Below are 10,352 nucleotides of genomic sequence, written 5' to 3' on the forward strand. Positions count from 1 at the left end.
TGATGTTAGACAAATTAACCAAACCAAAAACTCATCCAAATAAAGAAACCATTTTGAAAAAAATTAAAAACCAAGGGTTAATTTTGGGGAGTTACACCGCGCACATCGCCTACCACGAGCATAGGGAGAAGGAACAGGGAGGAGGGCCATTGAGCGGCACTAGGGGCGGTGATAGATGCGGTACTACTGCACATGAGCGGTACTACCGCTCCTACTGCCGCTGAACCCGACACGAGAAAACCACGTCTCGAGTCGAGGCGGTACCAGTGCAGAACCGGAGCCGTACTACCGCTTATGGCCATGGGCGGTACTACCGCTGTGGGACAGCGGTACTGCCATTCGTGGCGATAAGCGGTACTGCCGCTCCGGCCCAGCGGTACTACCGCTGGCGCCATCCTTATGACACTTCCACGGAAGCAAGTATACTCCACGGAAAACCAGAACTGCCATAACTTCTGCATATGAGCTCCAAATTGAGCAAACTCAAGCTTGTTGGAAACAAGACGAAGAGTAGCATCAAAATAGAGGCAGGGGAGGTATGCCTAACAAATGGAGTAGTGAAACCTCCAATAGAGAAGAATGGGCATAACCTCCAACATCGAAAACATCATAGAAGATGCAAGTGAACTCCGTTTTCGATGAACTCGAGCTTGTCATCAAGATGACCATAAGCTCCAAAACTCACAAAGAGAACCAAACAAGAACCAAGAAAGATGGTGCAAGGATGCAATGGTTTGAGCTCTCAACGAATGATACGATCAAGCTACTCATTGAGAGCCCCCCTTGATAGTACGGCAATCGATCCTATCACCCGGTCTCCCAACTACCACTATGAGACCGGTAAAATAGAAAACCTATCAAGGGAAAACCTTTGCCTTGCACATGGTCTAGTTGAGCTAGATGATGACGATCTTGACTCCCTCAAGTTGGACCACCTTTTTTGATTGCGTTGGCTCGATGAAGACTAGTTGATTGCTCCCCCATACTCCACTATGGGTGAGCCACTCTTCCGCACATCTTCACAAGTCCATTGTCACCACAATGGATGGCAAGCTTCAAGCATTTGATCTCTTCGTGACGCTTCACTCGAATTTGCACACCACAACCTAACCCCACAAATAACTCTCACGAAGATCATGTGTTAGTACACAAAGCGTAATTGACATGCTTACCATACCATGGGATCGCTTGATCCCTCTCGGTACATCTTCTACGCATTGTGTGTTGATCAACTTGATTCACTCTTTTACTTAGTCTTGATCAACCTCTCACAAGACCAATCTTTAGGTAATTCCTTGAATAGCACCTTGGTCATCACAAACTCTCCTTGAAACCAACAAATGTACTCCAAGAAAAGCCTATGGACAAAACCTTCAAATATAACTCAAGGCAACCATTAGTCCATAGAGATTGTCATCAATTACCAAAACCAAACATGGGGGCACCGCATGTTCTTTCACCATGGCACCCCAAGGTAAAATTCAAGGACACCAAAAAGCCTAAGCTTGGGGATGCCCCGGAAGGCATCCCCTCTTTCGTCTTCGTCTATCGGTAACTTTACTTGGAGCTATATTTTTATTCACCACATGATATGTGTTTTGCTTGGAGCGTCTTGTATGATTTGAGTCTTTGCTTTTTAGTTTACCACAATCATATTTGCTGTACACACCTTTTGAGAGAGACTCACATGATTTGAAATTTATTAGAATACTCTGTGTGCTTCACTTATATCTTTTGAGCTATATAGTTTTTGTTTTAGTTCTTCACTTATATCCTTTAGAGCACGGCGGTGGTTTTATTTTATAGAAACAATTGATCTCTCATGCTTCACTTATATTATTTTGAGAGTCCTTTAGAACAACATGGAAATTTGCTTTAATATAAAAACTTTCATACAAGTGCATTGAATACTACGAGAAGTTTGATACTTGATAATTGTTTTGAGATATGGAGATGGTGATATTAGAGTCATGCTAGTTGAGTAGTTGTGAATTTGAGAAATACTTGTGTTGAAGTTTGCGATTCCCTTAGCATGCACGTATGGTGAACCGTTACGTGATGAAGTCGGAGCATGATTTATTTATTGATTGTCTTCCTTATGAGTGGTGGTCGGGGACGAGCGATGGTCTTTTCCTACCAATCTACCCCCCTAGGAGCATCAGCGTAATACTTTGCTTTCATAACTTGTAGATTTTTGCAACAAGTATATGAGTTCTTTATGACTAATGTTGAGTCCATGGATTATACGCACTCTCATCCTTCCACCGCTAGCCTCTCTAGTATCGCGCAACTTTTGCCGGTACCATAAACCCACCATATACCTTCCTCAAAACAGCCACCATACCTACATATTATGGCATTTTCATAGCCATTTCGAGATATATTGCCATGCAACTTTCCACCATTTCATTATTATGACACGCTTCATCATTGTCATATTGCTTGCATGATCATGTAGTTGACATCGTATTTGTGGCAAAGCCACCATTTATAATTTTTATACATGTCACTCATGCATCATTGCACATCCCGGTACACTGCCGAAGGCATTCACATAGAGTCATATCTTGTTCTAAGTATCGAGTTGTAATTCTTGAGTTGTAAGTAAATAAAGTGCGATGATCATCATTATTAGAGCATTGTCCCAAGTGAGGAAAGGATGATGGAGACTATGATTCCCCCACAAGTCGGGATGAGAGTCCGGACGAAAAAAAGGGAAAGAGGCCAAAAAGAAAAGAAAAAGAAAGAAGGCCCAAAGAAAAAAAAGAGAAAAAGAGAGAAAAAGAGAGAAGGGACAATGTTACTATCCTTTTTCCACACTTGTGCTTCAAAGTAGCACCATGATCTTCATGATAGAGAGTCTCCTATGATATCACTTTCATATACTAGTGGGAATTTTTCATTATAGAACTTGGCTTGTATATTCCAATGATGGGCTTCCTCAAAATGCCCTAGGTCTTCGTGAGCAAGCAAGTTGGATGCACACCCACTTAGTTTTTTTGTTGAGCTTTCATAAACTTATAGCTCTAGTGAATCTGTTGCATGGCAATCCCTACTCACTCACATTGATATCTATTAATTGGCATCTCCATAGCCCGTTGATACGCCGAGTTGATGTGAGACTATCTTCTCCTTTTTGTCTTCTCCTCAACCACCATTCTATTCCACCATATAGTGCTATATCCATGGCTCACGCTCATATATTGTGCGAAGATTGAAAAAGTTTGAGAACATCAAAAATATGAAACAATTGCTTGGCTTGTCATTGGGGTTGTGCATGATTTAAATATTTTTGTGTGGTGAAGATAGAGCATAGCCAGACTATATGATTTTGTAGGGATAACTTTCTTTGGCCATGTTATTTTGAGAAGACATAATTGCTTAGTTAGTATGCTTGAAGTATTATTATTTTTATGTCAATATTAAACTTTTGTCTTGAATCTTATGGATCTGAGCATTGATGCCACAATAAAGAAAAATTACATTGAGAAATATGTTAGAAAGCATTCCACATCAAAAATTCTTCTTTTATCATTTACCTACTCGAGGACAAGCAGGAATTAAGCTTGGGGATGCTTGGTACATCTCCAACGTATCTATAATTTTTTATTGCTCCATGCTATTATATTATCTATTTTGGATGTTTAATGGACTTTATTTTATACTTTTACATCATTTTTGGGACTAACCTACTAACCGGAGGCCCAGCCCAAATTGCTATTTTGTTTGCCTATTTTAGGGTTTCGACGAAAAGGAATATCAAACGGAGTCCAAATGGAATGAAACCTTTGGGAACGTGATTTTCTCAACAAACATGATCCAGGAGACTTGGAGTGTGCGTGGGCGCCCCTCTACCCTCGTGGGCCCCTCGTTGCTCCATCGACGTACTCCTTCGTCCTATATATATCCACGTACCCCCCAAACATCCAAGAGCGCCACGAAAACCTAATTCCACCGCCGCAACCTTCTGTACCTGAGAGATCCCATCTTGGGGCCTTTTCCGGAGCTCCGCCGAAGGGGGCATTGATCACGGAGGGCCTCTACATCAACTCCATGGCCTCTCCGGTGATGTGTGAGTAGTTTACTTCAGACCTTCGGGTCCATAGTTATTAGCTAGATGACTTCTTCTCTCTATTTGGATCTCAATACAAAGTTCTCCTCGATCTTCTTGGAGATCTATTCGATGTAATCTTCTTTTGCGGTGTGTTTGTCGAGATATGATGAATTGTGGGTTTATGATCCAGATTATCTATGAACAATATTTGATTCTCCTCCGAATTCTTTTATGTATGATTGGTTTATCTTTGCAAGTCTCTTCGAATTATCAGTTTGGTTTGGCCTACTCGATTGATCTTTCTTGCAATGGGAGAAGTGCTTAGCTTTGGGTTCAATCTTGCGGTGCTCAATCCCAGTGACAGAAAGGGAACCGACACGTATTGTATTGTTGCCATCGAGGATAAAAAGATGGGGTTTATATCATATTGCATGAGTTTATCCCTCTACATCATGTCATCTTACTTAAAGCATTACTCTGTTCTTATGAACTTAATACTCTAGATGCATGCTGGATAGTGGTCGATGTGTGGACTAATAGTAGTAGATGCAAAATCGTTTCAGTCTACTTGTCTCGGACGTGATGCCTATATACATGATCATACCTAGATATTCTCATAAATATGCTCAATTCTATCAATTGCTCGACAGTAATTCGTTTACCCACCGTAATACTTATGCTCTTGAGAGAAGCCACTAGTGAAACCTATGGCCCCCGGGTCTATCTTCCATCATATTAATCTTCCAATACTTAGTTATTTCTATTGCCGTTTATTTTACTTTGCATCTTTATTTCTCTTTATCATAAAAATACCAAAAATATCATCTTATCATATCTATCAGATCTCACTCTCATAAGTGACCGTGACGGGATTAACAACCCCTTTATCGCGTTGATTGCGAGGTTCTTATTTGTTTGTGTAGGTGTGTGGGACTTGAGCGTGATCTCCTACTGGATTGATACCTTGGTTCTCAAAAACTGAGAGAAATACTTACGCTACTTTACTGCATCACCCTTTCCTCTTCAAAGGAAAACCAACGCAGTGCTCAAGAGGTAGCACCCAACCCGACATCAATGATTCTCAAGAAGAGGGGATGCAACCACGAATTGGTGGTGTGGAGCCTAATGGGGCACCTCACACAAGGCTTCCTATGAGGTCCAGTGCGAGGCTGGCTGGTGGACAATGATGGACTGGAGAATGTCGAGAAGAAGGTGGCTACCTAATATGGTGAAAATAATAGGTGCCAAAAGTATGCTAATTTAATATATCACATGGAAGAAGCAAAAATTATAAATACATTCGAGACATATCAGGAGCAAGTTGTCACTGAACCTGGGCGTGAAGGACATGACAGACGTTTTTCCAGCCGACATGGCGGTATGCTTCAATCATGCTTTTAAATTTATGCATGACGGTATAGCCAATAGCCCTCAAGGCGTATATCAGCTTGAGATCCAGTATGCGCCTAGAGTCTTACGTACTGTTGTGGCCGAGGTGTAGCTCTACATGGAAGGTTTTGGACAGCGGATCAGTCTTACATAGACTTAGAAGATAAAAAAATGCAATGCGCAGTAGCCCTCGAGACTTAGGTCTGGCACTAGTAGCCGACCTGTGGATCGAAATCATTCTTGGCTAGTACTCTGTAGAAAAGAAAACCGTTGATCTAGTAGCCCATGAGACACGGGTTGATTACAAAAAAGCATGAGAATACTTGCTCCCCACATTGAGCGGCATCAACCAGCTCCGGTGAGGAGATCCCACCACCTCTCGTCATCCCCTGGCACCTTCTACAATTGAGTCCACAGCCATGGACACCACTACTGCACGGCCGCACCCCCGCCTGGAGTCAACGGGTCACCACCGTTCTTCACCCCAGTTCCTCCTTGGGCGGTTGGGGGCTCAATTCGGCTGTCATCGACCCCTCCGCCCCTCCTCACGGATGGAAGTACAATGTGGCTCATCGGCGTTGTCGGCATTGTGGGCTGGTAGTGAGACGCGCCTCTGCTGCTTTCATCGGTAGTGTGGGCTGGGAGTGCGATGCGATGGTGGCGAGGACGAGGGGGGGTGAGGGGGTTGCAGCGACGGATGTGTCGTTTTCTCCCCTTTTAACCACTCTTGTCCTTGCATTAATGCGGTCTGGGTGTCTCGTTAGGCCACGCCATCAAAAAACAGGACCCATCCGTCGGAAAAGTCATCAAAACGCTCTACCCAACCAATCGGTGATTCCCACAACAAAATTACCGTAGACATGGTGTTTTTTGCAACAACAAAAAAACTCGATGGTTTCCTGCAAACCTATCGTTGCAATGTAGTGTTTTTTTGCAATTAACTCGGGCTGGGCCTACAATAACTATGTTGAGCCTTCCATTTAGCGGCATGAAAGCATGTTGTGCATTCTTTTCTGCTATACCCCATCCCATGTTATTATGATCATATATTTAGAAGTAATGGTGCATGAATTTCCAAAACAAAGTACTTCAAAACCAACATCCCAAATAAAAAGTGCCACAATGTGGCACGAAGCACTCTGCCCTGATGTTTTTTACAACTAAAGTTGCCATCAAAAAAGAAAAAAAACAAACAAACAACAACAAAAACTAAAATTGCCATCCGAAAAGAATTTATCATGCTTGAATTAAAGTTATCATCCTCATGTCACTAAATTTGTCATAAAAAATGTTCGAAGTTGTCATGTCTTCGTGTGTCTTATCAGGGTCCAATCAAACATTTCTTCCATGTTGCAAATGTTACATACAAACATTCTTGTAACTTGTAAAGCAACCACGCGATAACTACAAGCAGTCCAACTATACATCACATGTTTAACTAGTACAAAAATTAATCTGTTGGCTGCTAACAACACAAGAACCCTACCGAAATTAATCCCCAAACTAGAAAGTACGTACAACTAGTATTCGAAGAATCATCTAAAGCAGATGAATCGACCCCTCTCATAGTCACAATTAACCCCCCCAAACTCGCTATGACGTTGTTGATCGCTGTAATCAAATCAACCACCCTTGTTTAAGTTCGCGAAGTCATCAAGATCAAGTATGTGACGGCGCGTCCTCTCCGGTCCCGGCAAGGAGGCCTGGCGGTGCAGGCGGAGGCACCGGCGTACCGGCCTCCAAGAATCCCCCATGCTGCTGGCCAGGAGCGCCCGCCTCCAAGAACTGCCCTTGCCGCTGCCCGCTGGTACCGGCCACCAATAACGTTCGTGGGCGATGCGCCCCCCATGAAGTTCTGCCCCGGCGGCGGTGGCGGAGGTGGAGGCAGCACGACATGACCTTGGCCAGCACGACGAAGGGCCGGCGGCGGCAGCAGCGCGGCGATGGCCTTCAGATATGCTGCCGGGACCTTGGCTCGGACAGGCTTCTTCTTCCCGTCGGGCTGCACTGGCATGCCGTCCTCCCCGTAGATTTCCCTCAACTCGTCGACGGTGGCGCGCGGTGTGACATAGACCCCGCCGAGCGCGGGGAAGCCCTTCTTGCAGGCGACGCCGGCCTTGGCGGTGGTGAATTCCTGCATGAGCCACGGAGTCTTCTCCTTCCGGGATGAGTCGCAGTAGAACCCGAAGCCGTTCTCGAACCCGGACTCGCCGCGCAGCTTCTTCTTCTTTCTCTCCTCCACCACCCAGTAACCGCCGGTGGTGACGCTGCGGTCGGCGCGCTTGCTGATGCCCCCGCCCGCGATCTGGGCTTTGGAACCTGGTCTCGCTGAGGAACCACCACGTGTGTTCGCCTGCGCGGCTGCTCGACAGCGTGTACTCCCACGTGAGCACGTGGGGGTCGGCGCGGTAGACCGTAGACGTCGTCGAAGAAGATGTACCCCCGGGCGTCAGGCATCTTCTTGTCGCCGGCGATCCAACGATTGAGGAACCCCATGCTCTCCTCCGACGTCGGGCTGAAGTAGACGCCGGGAGGGGGGGGGAGGGCAGCGGCTGCGGCCGGAGATGTTCGCCATGGCCACGGTGGTTCCTACGGCGTTGGTGGCGGCGGAGGTTGGTATCTCGGTTTGTTTTCTTGGTTTCTTGACGGTCGTTGAGTCAAACGGAGCAGGGCTTGAAGCTAAAAGCATTAACCGATCATCTACTGATTAGTAGAAACCGGCTTCGATGGCTCTCTCCTCCCCTCCCTCGCTCCCTCCTCGTGGGACGCCGTCGGCTTGTGGTTCCCCTTCGTCCCCGGCGTCCAAGTCAGATTCGCTCCCCTGCTCCCTTCCCCCCTCATGCTCCTCTCCGGGCTATCCGCCGGTGGCGGGGCCCGAACCCCTCCCACCTGCGTTCCCCCCTCCCTGTTCGGTGGCCCTGGCAGCGCCACGGGCCAACAAGTTCTGGGCCCTTGATTCCGACGACTCTGGCTCCGATTCTGATCCTGAGACTCCCCCTCCTCCTCGCTCGGCATCGGTGGTTGGGTTGCCTCCGTTATTGGTGGTGGGCCGTCGGCACAAGTTTGCTCCGGGGGGTCGGGCCCGGCTGTGTGGCTTGATGCGGGCCCGGATGGATGGCGTTGTGTTGGCCGTGGGCACCGGCGCGCCGCTCCCTGGGCGGCGGATCCTTCTTTGGTAAGCCCGGGGGTGGACGCCATGGCCTCACCCGTCTCATCCTCCTCGGTGGCGGTGCCCTCCGGGTTGTCGCCGTCCAGGTGCCTCCCTTCCACGTCGTCGGCGGCGCCGGCGCAAATCCTAGATATGGGATCGGGTCTTGCGTTGGTGCCCCGGTCCGTGGGCCGGGTCCCTCTGGTCGGTGACGGGCCGTGTGGGCCTGTGTCGGCCCCTTCGCTGGATTCCACGGCTGATTCCCCCCCCCCTCGTGTCTGAGTCTGATGGGCCTAGGCCAGCCCAGTTGAGTCCGCCTCCCCCTTCGACCCTTTCGACAGAGCCCGGCCTGGCTGGCTCCGGCTATTTATGGGTCCGGAAGGGGTCGGTTCCCCCTTTTCTAGGGTTTCCTGCCTCCGCTGCTGATCTGCGACGGCGCCGTCTCCCTATCCGCCGCATTGTCAGATCCAAGCCTCCCCTTCTCCTCCTCCTCCCCTTCACGTCGGTGGTGGCGATGGACCGCTCCCGTGGGTCCTCCAGCGACGCTGTCTCCGGCCTCAAGCGGGGGCGGGACGGCTCTGGCGACGCCGCTGCGGATCTGGAGTTTGAGGCGTCGCTCCGCGCCAAGCTCCAGGCTTCGCGGTCGGAGGCGGGTGCCGCTTCGCCGCGTGCGTCGGGTTCCGGGCCGGTGGCTTCTCCGTCCTTGGCGCCCGCAGCTCCGGTGCATGTGGTCGACCCTTGGGAACAGGCGGCGCGGGGGAGCCGGGCGGGATCTTCGGGCCCCTCCTCGTCTCCTTCCTCTCTTGCTCCCATGGGTGGGCCGCCGCGGGCGGCGGCGGCGGGCGGCGGCGGGCCGTCCCGCTTCGTTCCTCGTGGTGGCTCTGGGGCCCCGGCCCGGCGTCCGGTTGGCCCTGTGGCGGGACGTGGTGCTGGCGCGGGTGCCGTCGGTGGTTCTTCTGGAGATGGCATCCTCCCTCCGCTGCCTTCTCGTGGTGCAAACCGTAACTCCTCTCACTCCCAGGTTTCTAATCCCATCCTCACCTGCTTCGCGTGTCATCGTCCTGGCCATTTCCAGTCTCGATGCGAGAACCCTCCTTTCTGTCTCATCTGTAGGGAGGATGGACACCTAACGGTGGACTATCAGAGTAGGATCAAGCCCCCCTCCTTCGTCCATTTTGGGATTGGCCTCCCGGGTTGCTCATTTTTTGCCATGGACAAGGAAGTCCCCGCAGCTGCTCCCATTCCCTCCCTGTCCAACGTGGGTGTCATTACTGTCCAAGACAAGCGTATCTCTTCACAAGCCCTCTTGGATGAACTTCATATGTGGGATGAAGGGGGTTGGGACTGGCAGATCCGGCAGCTTTCTGATTTCGAGTTTGCGGCCACTTTCCCCTCTAAAGAGAGTCTTCGCATGATGTCTTCCTGTACCAGTTTCACTCTCCCTGTGAATCAACTTGTTGTATCGGTCAAAGTGGCTTCCAACGGATCCAAGACCATATCTCCTCTGTCTGATGTCTGGGTGCTCGTTGATGATGTGCCTCCCAGCTTGCACACCGCGTCCTTCTTGATGGCTTTTGGGGTGCTTATCGGGAAACCTATTGAGGTCGATCTTGCTTCGCTGTCGGTTCTGGGTCCTGCTCGCCTTCGTGTGTGGTGTGTTGATCCGATCTGCATCCGTGGTTCCGTTGATGTCTTCCCGGCGGCTGGTGGCTTTCGTCTTCGAGTTCGGGTGGAAGGTGCTCCTGGTGCGGTCGCTCCTCC

At 49.2% G+C, this 10,352-nt stretch overlaps 1 pseudogene; it reads right to left on the reverse strand.

Annotated features, from left to right (window-relative positions):
• Nucleotides 1–7,079: 7,079 nt before the first annotated feature.
• Nucleotides 7,080–8,641, reverse strand: LOC123101371 (uncharacterized; annotated as a pseudogene).
• Nucleotides 8,642–10,352: the final 1,711 nt, after the last annotated feature.

This window comes from Triticum aestivum, chromosome 5A (assembly GCF_018294505.1).
Source record: "Triticum aestivum cultivar Chinese Spring chromosome 5A, IWGSC CS RefSeq v2.1, whole genome shotgun sequence".
Taxonomy (NCBI): Eukaryota; Viridiplantae; Streptophyta; class Magnoliopsida; order Poales; family Poaceae; genus Triticum; species Triticum aestivum.